The sequence below is a fragment of a genome, unplaced genomic scaffold, assembly GCF_019419815.1.
Source record: "Pyrus x bretschneideri cultivar Hongxiangsu unplaced genomic scaffold, Pyrus_bretschneideri_v1 Contig5, whole genome shotgun sequence".
Classification (NCBI taxonomy): domain Eukaryota; kingdom Viridiplantae; phylum Streptophyta; class Magnoliopsida; order Rosales; family Rosaceae; genus Pyrus; species Pyrus x bretschneideri.
In genome coordinates, this window is record NW_025999787.1 from 8,381,705 (window position 1) to 8,395,918 (window position 14,214).

General features: G+C 34.1%; 1 long non-coding RNA gene and 1 pseudogene across 15 annotated transcripts; one reads left to right on the top strand and one right to left on the bottom strand.

Annotated features, from left to right (window-relative positions):
* Window positions 1-233: 233 nt before the first annotated feature.
* LOC103938931 lies at window positions 234-5,912 on the bottom strand. Of its 15 annotated transcripts, none has more exons than XR_007252508.1 (9): window positions 5,693-5,912; window positions 4,875-4,943; window positions 4,448-4,523; window positions 4,238-4,292; window positions 3,099-3,915; window positions 2,849-2,983; window positions 2,193-2,251; window positions 1,023-1,068; window positions 234-459 (listed from the first exon to the last, which is right to left on the bottom strand). It is a non-coding gene; the product is annotated as an uncharacterized LOC103938931 (long non-coding RNA). The 15 variants fall into 15 exon arrangements; XR_007252505.1 differs by adding an exon at window positions 1,515-1,604 and having other exon boundaries at window positions 234-1,068; XR_007252501.1 differs by having other exon boundaries at window positions 1,515-2,251.
* Window positions 5,913-5,920: 8 nt separating this feature from the next.
* LOC103938941 lies at window positions 5,921-13,889 on the top strand (annotated as a pseudogene).
* The last annotated feature ends 325 nt before the right edge of the window (window positions 13,890-14,214 follow it).

Consider the following 14,214-nt stretch of genomic DNA (forward strand, 5'->3'; position numbering starts at 1 on the left):
TTTCAGTAGGAAGGCGCATGGAATGATGGTGGTAGAGGACCAAGCATATGGTATAACTTCACCCACCAGTATCCAGGTACCTACGTACGGGTGCCAAATCAAATGAATAGTGATTTTTCTTAACCTTTGGAGACTGACGAGAAAATATGCCCGCGCGTTTCTGCGGGACTTGAATGTGTTAGTCGCAATAGGCATGAATAGTTTTCACACAAAGCAACTAAAAAGACAGCATCTAAGAATCAATGAACAATTGGAACATCTGACTCATACGTGAGTCTCAATCCCTACTTCAAATCCCTATTGAACAATAGCCCTGTTTCTTCTTCAATTGAATCGACATCATTGATCAAGCAATTAAACATTCCTACTGGCAAATAATTGATCCAAGAGTTGAGCAGATAAAAAAATGTACATAACTAATTAGGAGGAACCAGGTTCTTCCTCTCACGACCAGAATTTCTGAAATTTCCAAAGAAAATAAATCCATTAGCAATTCAGAGAAATTCAAGGACCAAATCTGATTAAATTTTAGACAAATGACCAAAGCTACACCAAATAAATGAGATTAAAAACATTTCGAATCTAAGAAATAGAAGAATGATCATATTAAGACTCCTAATATGACTATATTCAAACATTTTACAGACGAAAGGGCGGGGGAAGGCAGATTATAGCAACGCGAACAAAGTGATAAAGCGAGATTATAAGTTTGACATATATCAAAGTTCAAACGAACCACAGATTATGCATGTATTTAGTAAACAAAAGCAAACAGTGCTGATATTTGTATATCGAAGATATAAAACTGTGTAGTTACCCTCTATTCGATAAAGGTACTCAAAATCAAAAGATAATGGTGAACTGGTGATACAGATGCTAAGATTAGCAATTGGATTAGCTTTTGTTCTACACTTGGGGATGCAGATGCTAAGATGGCTTTGGAAAACAAAGGCAATTAGAGTCGTACCTTTCCAAATCAAGAGAAGCAAATTGGCAAAATTTATCATAAATTAGAGGCATACCATTCTGAAGTGTGGAATCAGAGATAGCAGGAAAACTAGTAGTACCCTGAAATTAATAATAAATTTAACAAATGGATGATGAAAATCAAAACAAAGAAGCCCTAAGAAGCAATTAAGAGGGAAAGAGAGTACGTCTACAATGAAGTTCAGATTAAGAGGGTGTCATTTTAGCTTTTGGATTACTCAGGGCCAGGGTTGTAATCTATATTCATATTAGAGATGAGAGTAGAATTGAAAGCACTTCCCAAATTATACACTGTATTTTCCTTCAACCTAAAAATAGAATTAACCCTTCACATGTTGGGTTCCGAAAACCACATAAGGAGTAAAGTCTAAAATATCAATTTCAATTTAACACTGACCAGATCTCAATAAAAATAAAAGTAAATCAAAAAAGAAAAACGTACACACCATGCCTATGCCCGTACATTTGCTTATGCACATGAAAAAGAATATACATGTGAATAACATTAGACTCTTTGAAACCTTTACCATCCTGACCACTATGAAAAGCTTTGTCACAGCTGCAGTCATAGATTGCAAAACCACGCCTCTTCTTTACTTGGTCTTCTTAATCCTCTCCTTAATTTCATTGCAAAATTCACACATAAATGACCAACCAGGGTCCTTGTGGAACAAAACCCAAAACTGAAGTTCTCATCCTAATCAATTGATTCAATTTTTAACAAATACACATAAATATTAAAGAGCAACATGCCATATTGAACAAAACAAATGATTGATCAACTTAAGGAGTGTGTCTGGAAAGGCTTTGGTAAGGCTAAAAGCGTTTCTAGATACCAAAATTTGAGCAGAAATAACTAGAAGTGTTATTGAATAGAATTAAATTGCAGTATAAATAGACTTCAATATAAACCATTTACCTGAAAACCACAACCATGAATAGAATTAAAGTGCAAGTGAACTAATATTTTGTACAATAAATATATAAGGGATATACATTGCAGATATACATGATGCATAAAGTCTCCCATATTTCCGAAACGAAAACGCTGCAAATCCAAGATATATGGCCAATTAATTGTTCAACTGGTAATGGATTGCTGGATATTCTTAGCTGCCTTTTGTAGTTCTTGTTTGTCATATTCGAACACAACTCAGGAAAAATAAATATAAACACAAAGAGAGAAGAAGATATAAGACAATTACCTATTTAGTGAGTTCTTGGACCTGTTTTAGAGAGTCACCGGAATGAAATGAAGCCAACTCTGCAACAGACAAACAAACTAAAAGTCAAAATCCAGAAATCCAAGTTTAACTCAATCAAATATAATAACCAATGAAGTGAAACTTTGCTTGCCATGTATGGATATGCATGCTATAAGAAACCATTCATTTGTAGATCATATTCCATCATCAGTATTATAGACTCATTGTTTCATGTAATCAGCCTACTACATGGGGGAAAACACAGAAAAGGTAAAGTAGAAAAGTAGAAGACATTTGGCAGAAATAGTTAGTTTTCCCACGAAATCGAGGAAAACTACCTGTGTCTGATTTCATGTCAACACCTCAACTTATATCCCATCCAATTAAACTACTACAACAACATACTGACAAAGTGAAATGGAAATTCATATAACAATACCAAATCAATCAATTTCTAAAGACCAGAAATAGATCCTACAAAGCAGAAACCCTATCTCATACGCATTAAAGCGATTAACAAATTCTCGGTGAATCATTTGATGAAAAAGCCAAAATTTTCTAAGAATGGAGTTCAAAAATTTATAACATCAACCTCGTGGGGACTCGGCTAAAATCTATAAAAAGCCATTAAACTAAACATAGTTAATTCTTCGTACCTTTGTATGAAGATCACACAGGAAAACGTTAGCATTCCTACATGCTATGCTGGAATTTCAGGGGTTAGATTATGGCCACATTTGAGTTTGACATCGAAAGTAAGGCCTCACTGGTGTGCTTCCACACCACATGCTCTGTAAAAGAGACAATCTCAGAATCAGAAACACATAAATAAGAAATATACACACTATAGATATAGCAAGAGAAACTTAAGAAACAAAAAGTTCAATCAAAATGAGTGAAGTGAACCTTTTTCTTTTTTTAACCCAAAGCATTGAAAGTAGCAGAAACCATTATTTTGTCCTCTTTCTCCCCTCTTCCCGTGTCGTCCCTCACTGTTTTTCACCCTTTGAAACGATAATTGATAAGGAAATCCCATAGATTCAGAAATCTAACCCCAAAAACTGTAATCCAGAACCTTCATGAATCACTTCCACAGAACCACACCGATCATAGTAATTTACTGATCAATTATACCAGTGCATTCATCAAATAAGCATTTCCAAATTACACACTTAGCAGATAACATAACCTATGGCACAAATTCACACGGATAGAGAAAATCAAGTTCCACAACCTAGGAAAACAAAGTGGCAACTGAGAGACCATTTGAGGGATTTGAGATTGAGCTTCTTCAATAAACAACATACCTAGAACTCCCCAAGTTTTCAAATGGAAATTAAACATTTAAAAAGCTTATATTAATTTAACAAATTCTTTATTAGTGGAGTAAATAATTTGTAACCACCTATTTCCTGGTAGGAAAAAAAATCAATTTTAAAAAAGAAACGTACTTTTTAGTTCAATTTCCACAGCCATAGTAATTTATGTGGACTAAAATTAAGATTAACCAATACATCCAATCAACTGCAACTAAACAACTTATAGTAATTTAATCTGTGTTTGTGGATATGAGAGAGAGAGAGAGAGAGAGAGAGAGAGAGAGAGAGAGAAAGAGAGTAATCTATTATAAAGCCAACCTTCTTTGAATTCACTTCTTGGTCCACTTGTGGCTTATTACCAAAACTCTCCACTGCATTTGCAGTAATGCCCTCTGCTTCTCCTCCTGTGATAATTATCATTCCGTAAGTAACATAAGATGAACCAACATTTGAAAAGTATAAGCAGATGGACCAACAGAGATAGAAAACACCTAAATTTACAGCAAGATGAAAGCTTAACGAAAAAAAAAACTGGGTAAAAAATACCTAAATTTACAGAGATATGCAAAAATAGGGTGCAAACATAATGTGCCTCTTTTTTAATGTGGGTCAGTGAGGGTAAGAGAGTGCCCTCGGTGTTCTCACTCTCAGTGCGACCTTGCTTGACAGAGATATGACCTTACTACCAGAATGGAAAGAAGCCGGTAAAACAGCATTGGTACTTACATTGGATATATGCAACCTGCTCTGGGAGCCATGTATCCAAAGTGACAGATCTCACCTACAAAAGCATCCAAATCATCAGAATAATGCAGGAAAAAATAGAACCGAAACTCATTAGCATAACGCATAAAATATGAAATTGAGTACCATACAAATTAAAAAACGAATTTGAAGTTTTTGAGTAACCGAAAATTATACCTTTGATATATGCACCCCAAGACTCCTGTGGATCCCTGAACATTGCATGCATATGAAGATACCAAGATTCACGCTAGCCAATTGTGGAGCTCTGCACCAAAAAATGGAAACACTACAACAAATTTGAGGTTACCCAGACAACATGAAGTATGAAAATATATAGGATGTTGTTTAAATTGAAAATATATGTAGTATTGCTGCAATGACATATCTGCAAATCAAAGTAATATTACAATATACATATAAATATATATATATATATATATATATATATATTTTCACCCATCTTACATAAAAATAAAACTCTGTAAAAAATTTTAATTTATAAAAGAAAAATTGAAAGCTAAAATTATATTTAAGACCTAATATCAATTGGCAACTGTTAATTGACTACTCTCTTTGATGACATGCTTCAACTGAAACAAAGGTCCTAGGCAATTACATCTTTTATATGCATCCCTCTGTTTCTCCAAAGATCAGTGACGAAAAGCTTTCATCGTCCTTTGTAGATCTGTAACAGAAACAAACAATGAGAAACATGTCATTCAATTCTTGCTTGTTACTAAGACACTTAATGAGGATGGAATTAGAAGTATTTCATTGCATTTCTCGATTGTCATTCCAATATGGATGTTAATTGGACTCTATTAATATTGAACCTATCAGATGAGAAATTAAACAGAAGAAAAGTCAAAAGTTTCTTAACTGAACATGCTCATGAAGGGGTAATAGGTTGCTGATACAAAGAAAAAAAGGCAGATTTTATCTACACATCACCATAAGAAAGAATACGATCACAAAGTACTTTTTTTCTTGGCAACTTCGTGGAACAGAAAGAAGCAGGATACATAAGGGGCAAACCAATCTTCTTACTTGTACATCAAAGCAAAAGAACAACCATTATATTAGTATGCCATTATCATCTGGGGAACAAATCCAATTGGCAGCTTTTACATACCTACAATTATAAGCAAAGTTTGGAATTCACAAAAAATACAGGGCAAATACTAAGGCTGCCATTTGAAAAAGCTAAACAACAACAAACTTTGACAAATTAAGTACAACTAAATTCAGATGACATCCGATATATGAAGACATTCTGAGAAATCAAAGGCTCTGAAATCAATACCATATTTCATGTGCCTTTTACTGATAGTGAACCCAGCAGCAGAACCAGGATAAAAATTATATTAAATCACAAATTTGAAGCAGATTTTGACATGCAATAAGTCAATAAGATAGGAATCGCTTCAGACTAACCTCGATGGCAGGGCCTCCGGAATCGCCCGATCCGAACCAAGCTCCTAGGTTATAGGGAGATGCCGTTGATGTGAAGTTCAACACGCAAACCTTTGACGCAGCTGTGGCGCCTGGTGGTGGCGGGGGTTCCACACTGGGAGAGACTCCGGAAGAGGAATCTAGTTTTCTGGTTCAGAGAAAAGGGAATCAAGGAAAATAGTGGAGAAGAGGGAAAAGGCTGTTGAAATCATGCGGTGGTTATTAATAATTCGATTATTAATTAAGTATTGGTTAACGTTCTTATTTTTATTAACCACCCATCACATAACTTGTAAATATGATTTAAAAAATTAATCTAACTAGTATTACTCATTTTTTATAATATCTTTTCTTAATCTACGTAGGCAGATGTCGGGATTTTGCAGAATCTTGGATTTGATGCTTACATGTTCTCTATCTCATGATCCAGATTGTCACCAAGTAAGTTGATCATCCCCATTTGATATTTGGTTGGGAGCAATGGTCTGTACACAACAATTCTTAGATATAACCAATAATATATATGGTTTAGCCTGATTTGAATCGAATGTATTTTCTTATTTGCTTTTTTTGTTCTAATTATAATTAGATGGAAAGCTAAGTGGGGGCGTGAACAAGGAAGGAATACGATACTACAACAATCCCATTAATGAACTTCTAAAAAGAGGTGATGCATTGCTTAATCTCATCAAGTCCATCTTCAAATTTTTTTTTTTTCGGGGAAAAATCGACGACGAAAATTTATTGATAACGAAAAAATAAGTTACATCTAGTCAGGAATGACATAAATCTTACCCCCCTTAAAAAACAAAAACAAAAAAAAAGAATACACGAAAAAAAAAAAAAAAAAAAGGGGGACATAAACTTTACTCTTCTAGAAACAAAAAACGAGAATGAAATAAAGAAAAAAGGGGGGGATATGAAACCTAACCCCTCTAAAACCAAACCTAAAGGTTTAAACCTGCAAAACAAGTCAAATAACCCCATAAAGTTACGAGAAAAAAAAAAGAAAGTAAGACAAACCGGAATGCCAACATGTATATTAATTTGAGAAGCGGTAACCAGACAAGCCACCATAGTCTGAAAACGATTATAGAAACCCAGAAAACGAAAAAATGAAGGAACAATTCAAAGCATATACATATCCCATGAATTACATCTTCTTAGGATCAGACCAAATTAGATAATTAAAAAGGAGAAAGTGCATCGAGACTAAGGCATGTAGCAAGAAAAAAACGAAAACCAAATATGGTATGTGGAAAGGAAAAAACCAAACAAAAAAATTGAAGCCGGGGAGGATCAGTATAACGTGATACCAATTTCCTCCCCCTTCAATTTTTTTTTTCTTCTCGCAATATATAACACCAAATTATATATTTTACAAAATGTACGTTTCGGCACAAAATGTCTTATAATTCAAGTTTAATCACTCAAAATATAACGATATAAAACCTAATTAAACTATATGATTTAAATCTAAAGAAATGAGAGTTCATGCCACCACTGCACTGTGTCACGTACATTTTTGCAAAGAACACAGGAAACCAAAGCCTCTTATCATTATATGTCGATTGAAGCCTTATGGGATCATATGTCATCTCACCATGATCCACTACCAACATTATTGATATTATTCCAACTTATACAAGATTTTAGATTTTATCTCAAAATGCACCGATAATATTTATAGTAGAATCTCCCATATATTAGTTATAATTATTTTATTATATGACCGATGTGTAATTCTTTTTCCAACACACCCCTCACAAGGGCCCCCACATGGGGTCATCTTTCAAGAGTCGGTATTTTCAGTCACTAGATTGGGCCCATTAGATTGGGCCAATTATTAGTCGTAATCAAGCCCGGTAGATTGGGCCCAGGATGTGTGAGAAGAATAATTTGCTCTTATATCATGATAAACTTTTTAGGTCCATCACCAACATTACTAGTATTGTCCATCTATTACTATGTGTTGGATTTTATATAAATAAATAAAAGATCTCAGTAATATTATGAGTGAAATCTCCGACGTATTAATTATATATTATTTTTTCAAATAAGTAATGACCAATATGCAATTTTATTGTCCAATGTTGCATGTTATATAATCGAACGTGTTGCTTTTATTACTCATGCTTAGGTCTAAAGCCATTTTTCACAATCCTTCATTGGGATCTTCCTCAAGCTTTAGAAGATGAATATGGCGGTTTCCAAAGCCCTCAAATTGTGTAAGTGATCGACTTTTATCCTCTACACAATGATCCTTTATGTTTATTTTTTTTATGACTGATCGTTTAATTAAGTGTAACTGATTTTTCAAAATCAGCATGCAATTGATTTCTCAAATTTCCATGATGTAGCAATCATTTTCGAGACTTTGCAGAACTTTGCCATAAGGCATTTGGTGATCGGGTAGCACTGGATCACACAAAATGAGGCATGGACCTATATTGTTAATGGCTATGCATCAGGAGGATTTGCACCCGGGCGATGTTCTGCTTCAACTGCACCAGCGGAGATTCTGCTATTGAACCCTATTTAGTGGCACACCACTTCCTCCTTGCTCATGCACATGCTGTGAAAGTGTGCAAGGATAAATATCAGGTAGTGTTGATTTCTTTTTTCTAGGGTCATAATATTCGTTCATGTTTGATAAATATACATAACACACTAATTTTCAATTTTAATACATGAATGGTGATGTGCAGGCACTCCAAAAAGGCGCGATAGGAATTACACTAGGAACACATTGGTTTCTTCCAGTTTCTAACGCAAAGCACCATCAAATTGCTGCATTAAGATCTTTGGATTTTATGTTTGGATGGCAAGTATCTTAATATTTATACATCAGCTTACTTTAGTATTTATTTTGTAGTATACGATTCAATTATTAGCAATACTTTATTTGTATAATAGTAAATTCCTTCTGGAAATTTCTCTGTCTAAATATGTAGGTTTATGGAGCCAATGACAAGCGGCCAATATCCGCGCTGTATGTGAGCTCTTGTTGGAGAACGATTACCTACATTTACAGAAGAACAATCCAAGTTGATAAAGGGATCATTTGATTTTGTTGGAATAAATTATTATACTACTCACTATTCAAGATATCAACCTCGTAATAATTCTGTAAATGCAAGCTACTTGACAGATGCTTGTGTTTTTGAATCAAGTGAGTACAAATTAAGAAACTAATTACTTTGAGTCATTTATGTTTAATAAAATATTTAAATTCTCATAACCCTAAATGTTGTGGCAGCCGAGCTTAATGGAGTTCCCCTTGGTTCTCCGGTACACATCGAACAAGTAGCTAAACTATTTGCATTCAAATGGTAATTGTTTTTCATTTAGTTAGCTAACTTACCATCAAATATTGGGGTTGTAGGCTGCTTCAAGCTGGTTAGTTGTTTACTCAAAAGGAATTCGAGACTTTTTACTCTACACTAAGAAGAAATATAATGATCCACTCATTTACATTACTGAGACAGTAATTATTTTTAAACCTTAATTAACTAAATAATTAATGCTTCACATGTATACGGTGTAAAATTCTTCTATAAAGTGATCTACATATAAAACTAGATGATAACATTATATTGCAGGCGAGTAAGTTTTTGTTCTTTTCGAAATGATAATGGTTTTACTAACATCTTAAGAAAATGTACAAACTTTAAAAAGGGCATCTTGAATTAAATATGATGGATCTTTAAACATAAAGAACTCCAAAAAAAAAAGATCAACTTAGCCAATCTAATAGCCACCATATGGGCGAATCTTTGCGCGTGGCAAGCACGGTAGGTAGAACATATTCAACACTCTAAAGTCAAAAGAACTTCAATCCTGACAACTAAAACCCCAATTACTTAGTTCGCCACATGAGGGACTCTACACACACAATTACCAACAAAACTGATAAAAAAAGACTCTTTGCATACAAGCATGAAGCAATGCCGATTTCGAAAAGAAACAAATAGTGACAGACTCCATGCACAAAACCACTAATGAAGCTCTAATTGCATCAAGATAAACCACACTAACCCCACATGACATGAACAAAAGACTCAAGCCCCAAAAAAAAAAAAAAAAAAAAAATTACGGACAAAAGCCGCACCATAATCCAGAAAACCCACATCACAAAAATCCAGCATCATCTCTTGCCAAACCTACATTACCCAAAATAACCTAAAAGGGAGGATTTTGGGAGAAGGATTTGATTGAAAAAGAGAGAAAAAAATTAGCGATGGAGAACTCCAATATAAGCAAGGTTAGACAAAGACTTAGTCACCACAAAGGGTACAATAGAGTTGGAAAAAAAAGGGAGCAGATTGGAACGGTAGAGAGGAGGAAAAGCAGAAGTGCTTTTCCTTCCTCCTCTTCTTCCTACGACGACTTTTGCTCTAGATTTTTCACTGGAGGTTAAGGTTTCTTCAAACTTAGAATTTGGATCAAGTAATTAATTTCGCAATTAATATTCAAGTTAATTACGTATGCAATTAATTTCGCATCCTATTTATGCAGGGATGGTGTAAATGTGAAGGGATATTTCTCATGGTCATTGCTAGACAATTTAGAATGGACGTCTGGATACACTACGATTCGGCATCAACTACGTGAATTACAATGATAGGCTTAAGAAGCCCCCAAAACTTTCAGCGCACTGGTTCAAATATTTCCTTGGACAGTAGTAAAGAAATCCTATTTCAGTTATGGTTCATAACATAAATATTTGATGTAGATCATTTCACTGTTTTCATAATTGTATTCGTTTAATAATATAAAGAGTTGTTTTATTTACACTCTACATATCATTGAACACACCATTGCTTACTGCATACGTCCCATATTTCTTTTTCAATTAAAGTTTATCTTACTAACCCACAAACTTTTTTTTATACCATTCTCATATCCCACACGTTCTACTTACACTTTACGACCTCCATAGACACCCCACATCAATCTCGCGTATTCCTTATTCCTCCAACACCCAAATACGAATAAATTCTCCTCTTCTTTCACTGTATTCAAATCAAGTTCCCCCAAAACTTATTCATATGCATATTGTGCTTGTGTATATAGTGTTGCTGAGTGAGGAACTCATTGTCAGACACTAAGGAACTTGCTTTTAGGGAATTGGCTCAGAACTGGGGGTAATTTCAGGATTCTACTTTTTCCCGATACGTTTGCCGAAGTTCTTTATGGATGATTACCACGTAATGTTTCCAACACTTTCTTTTATGAGTAATGCTAATGATATTAAATTTGCAAACTAAATGATGTGTCACTAATAGGAATGAGCACGTTGATCAAGTCATTATACCAGAGCTAACACAATTTTTGAGAGCCCAATTAACATTCATTTACTAGAGCCAATACAACTTTTTGAAAGGCCCATTCATTCAATATCCTTAAGTTGGAGCTAGCGTAACTTTTCGAAAGTCCAACTTAAGGAGGCAAATTAGGCCTAGGACGATTTGAGAGAATAGCATGCTCTAATACCATGATAACCTTTGTAGGTCCAGTGTGGTCCACCACCAATATCATTGATATTGTCCCAACTTAACCACTTATTATAAGTTGTCGGATTTTATTACAAAAACCTTGGTGATATTAGAGGTGAAAACTCTCATATATTAATTGTAAATTATTTTCTCATATGATCTTCAGCGTGCACTGTTCACAGACAGTGCGCAGACAAAAATGCCCCCCAATTGATTTTCAGCGTTTTTTTTTTAGTGCTACTAAAATCACCCCATTGTCTTATTTTTTTCACCCACATTTTAATAAAAATATTAATCACATAATTATACTTTTAGCAAAAGACTTTTAAATCCATATTTATAAATTTGTTGTAACTTTAATTAAATAAACTAAAAGAGAATAAAGAAAAACTAAAACTAACAAAAGTAAAAATAAATTCATTACTCTCCCAAATCATCCACGATGGGCCGACGACTATTAAATCTCCAATCATCCATTACCCTCCCCAGCGACAAACACCACCCTACTCTCCCTTTCAATTCCAATACTACCACCTCCACCCTCTCTTCCTCTTCCTCATAGACGAACAACAACGACAACCAAGACTTTAAAATGAAAAAATACGTAATTCCAGTTGGAACAAATCGATTTGGAGCAATCTGCTTCTATATTGGAGCAATTTCCCCCATGTTTTTCTCTCTTCGTCCCCGTGCTTCTCTCTTCCTCCCCCTTTGGTTTCTCTCTCTGTCCAAAGGAGACGTCGCCAAGCAGGTGTCAAAGGTTTTGGTTTTTGATAGGGGTGGGAGGAGGTTCTAGCGCCGCTAGGGTAGCTAGTGGCAATTAAAGAAGCATGCTGTTTTTCAAGAAACATATTAATATTACTCTTTAAAAAATTAAATATATTAGAGGTTATTTTAGGAATAAAGGTGGGTGGACAAATAACATTTTAATTTTTTTTATTTTTTTATGGCGGGTGAAATTATAAGATGGGTGTAAAAATAGGACGATGGGATGGGTCTATCATCACTTTTTTTTTTTTACAGTAAAATGGCGGTTTTGTCCTCCTACACCTTTGTTACAATTTTGGGGCTTTCGTGTGCAACCTTGGAACCACTTTGTGCTTAAGGTATATAAAAGGTATGAAACCTCATTGTGCCTTATCTTATCTTCAGTTGATAGGAATTTTGTTGGTTTTTCGATTTTATCAGTGTCCCTTTTTTTACCTCCAGCGTCTGGCGTTTGTTGATGAGTTTTTTTTTTAATTTCTTAGTATGGCTTTTAAATTTTTTTGGTAGTTTTTGTAGATATAGCCTACGAATGTTGACCCGAAGGTTGGACATAATCATTACTTCCTATTACAATTTATTAACGTTAAGTCAATTAACTAAAGTTGATTGGAATCTAATGATGATCGAGATATTTGCATAGGTGAGAGAATCTCGCTGACAGTTTTCGATATTCAGATGGGATTTGTGCATGAATTTTGTTTTTGTAATTTTCGGTTTTGTTTATATCGTTAGATTCATCGTTTGGGTGTATGATTTGCTTCTGCTTTTGTTTCAAGAAACATTACTCTTCGTTTCTTGGGGCTTTTGTGTGAAGCTTTCGAAGCCCGTTGTGTTCAAGGTAAATAATTTTGGTTTTTTCCTTTGAGGCTCTTGTGGAACAAATTTTTTTGTTTGTTTTTTTTTTTTTGTGTTTTTTTTTTTTTCTTTTTGTAATATTGTCATAGTTTTATATTGTATATTGTGAAAGTTGGTTGTTTGAGAAACTGAGTAACTGTGTATTTGTTTGTAGTTATGGTATGAGACGTGATATAAATTGAACAAGGTGAGATAAGGTATTTAGGTATCACAACAATTGATTGTGAAAGACTATTAACAAACTACATTTGAAAGATTCATTCATTTATGTTATATGTGGTGGTCCAAGCTCGAGTTCTTTTTCCATGCAACCTTCTGTTAACCATTACGGGTCTATTCATTTTGGTAATGCTGCAAATGGATAAATCATATCAGAGCGCTCTGCTACCCTTTGTTACCTGATTTCATGGATTCATTTAAGTGTTGTCTCCATAACTATAGCATATGGGCACACACAAAGTGTGAGAAATTTTTTATTTTTGTTTTTGAAATAGAATGAGAGATGAAGAGATTGATAGAGAATGTGGAAGTGGGAAGTTTTTTTTTTTTTTTTTTCCTTAATTAGAGATATGTTAGTATTACATATAGATGAGACTTTGAAAAAAAAACAGCAAAATTTGGTTATGTGAAATTATATTTCTGCCCCATATTTCTTATTCATGTTCTGTTTTAATTAGAGGGTTAAATTGATAATTTCATAGAGTTTTAATTGACAATAAATGTTTTATCAATTAATAGAGATTATCAGTCTATTGCCTATTACTATGGAGGTAAAACTTATGGTGAACTCTTAGCTTTAGATTGGTTTATTTATGGATTGTCAGATTCTACTTTAAATTCATATATATTTTTTATATCAAAATTCATGTGTCTGGTATGAATGGTTTTGTGAATTTCTTTTAGGCTATGATGAGACTACCAACAACTGGGATGACTCCTTGAGAAATGCAAATCCTGAGGGAGTAGAAATGATTTCTGTAAGTTCCTCTTCTGACTTCACAATTGTGAACCGGGTAGTCACTGTAACTGGTTACAAGCTTCCTGTGATAGTTGTCTAACGCTTCGAAGGCAGCTCTCTAAAACTTAAATTATCTTTCTGAGTTTTCTTTTCTTCTAATTACATAAAATTGATATTTTTATGTAGTTATTTATTTGTCATATGTTCTGGTATATCGATTTCTTTTTTATCAAAATTTTCGCTTCGTTTTATATAATGCACAGAAAGAAAGAGGAACACCTAACTGGAGAAAGGTGCGGTTAAGGCTGTTTAAGATCTTTATGACGTTGTGCACCATGACATCCTTTCTATGGACCTGAGGTCAGTCAAACATGTGTTATATGCGTATGAGTAGAGTTTCCATTGCTTGATTCTCCTCTGCTTAT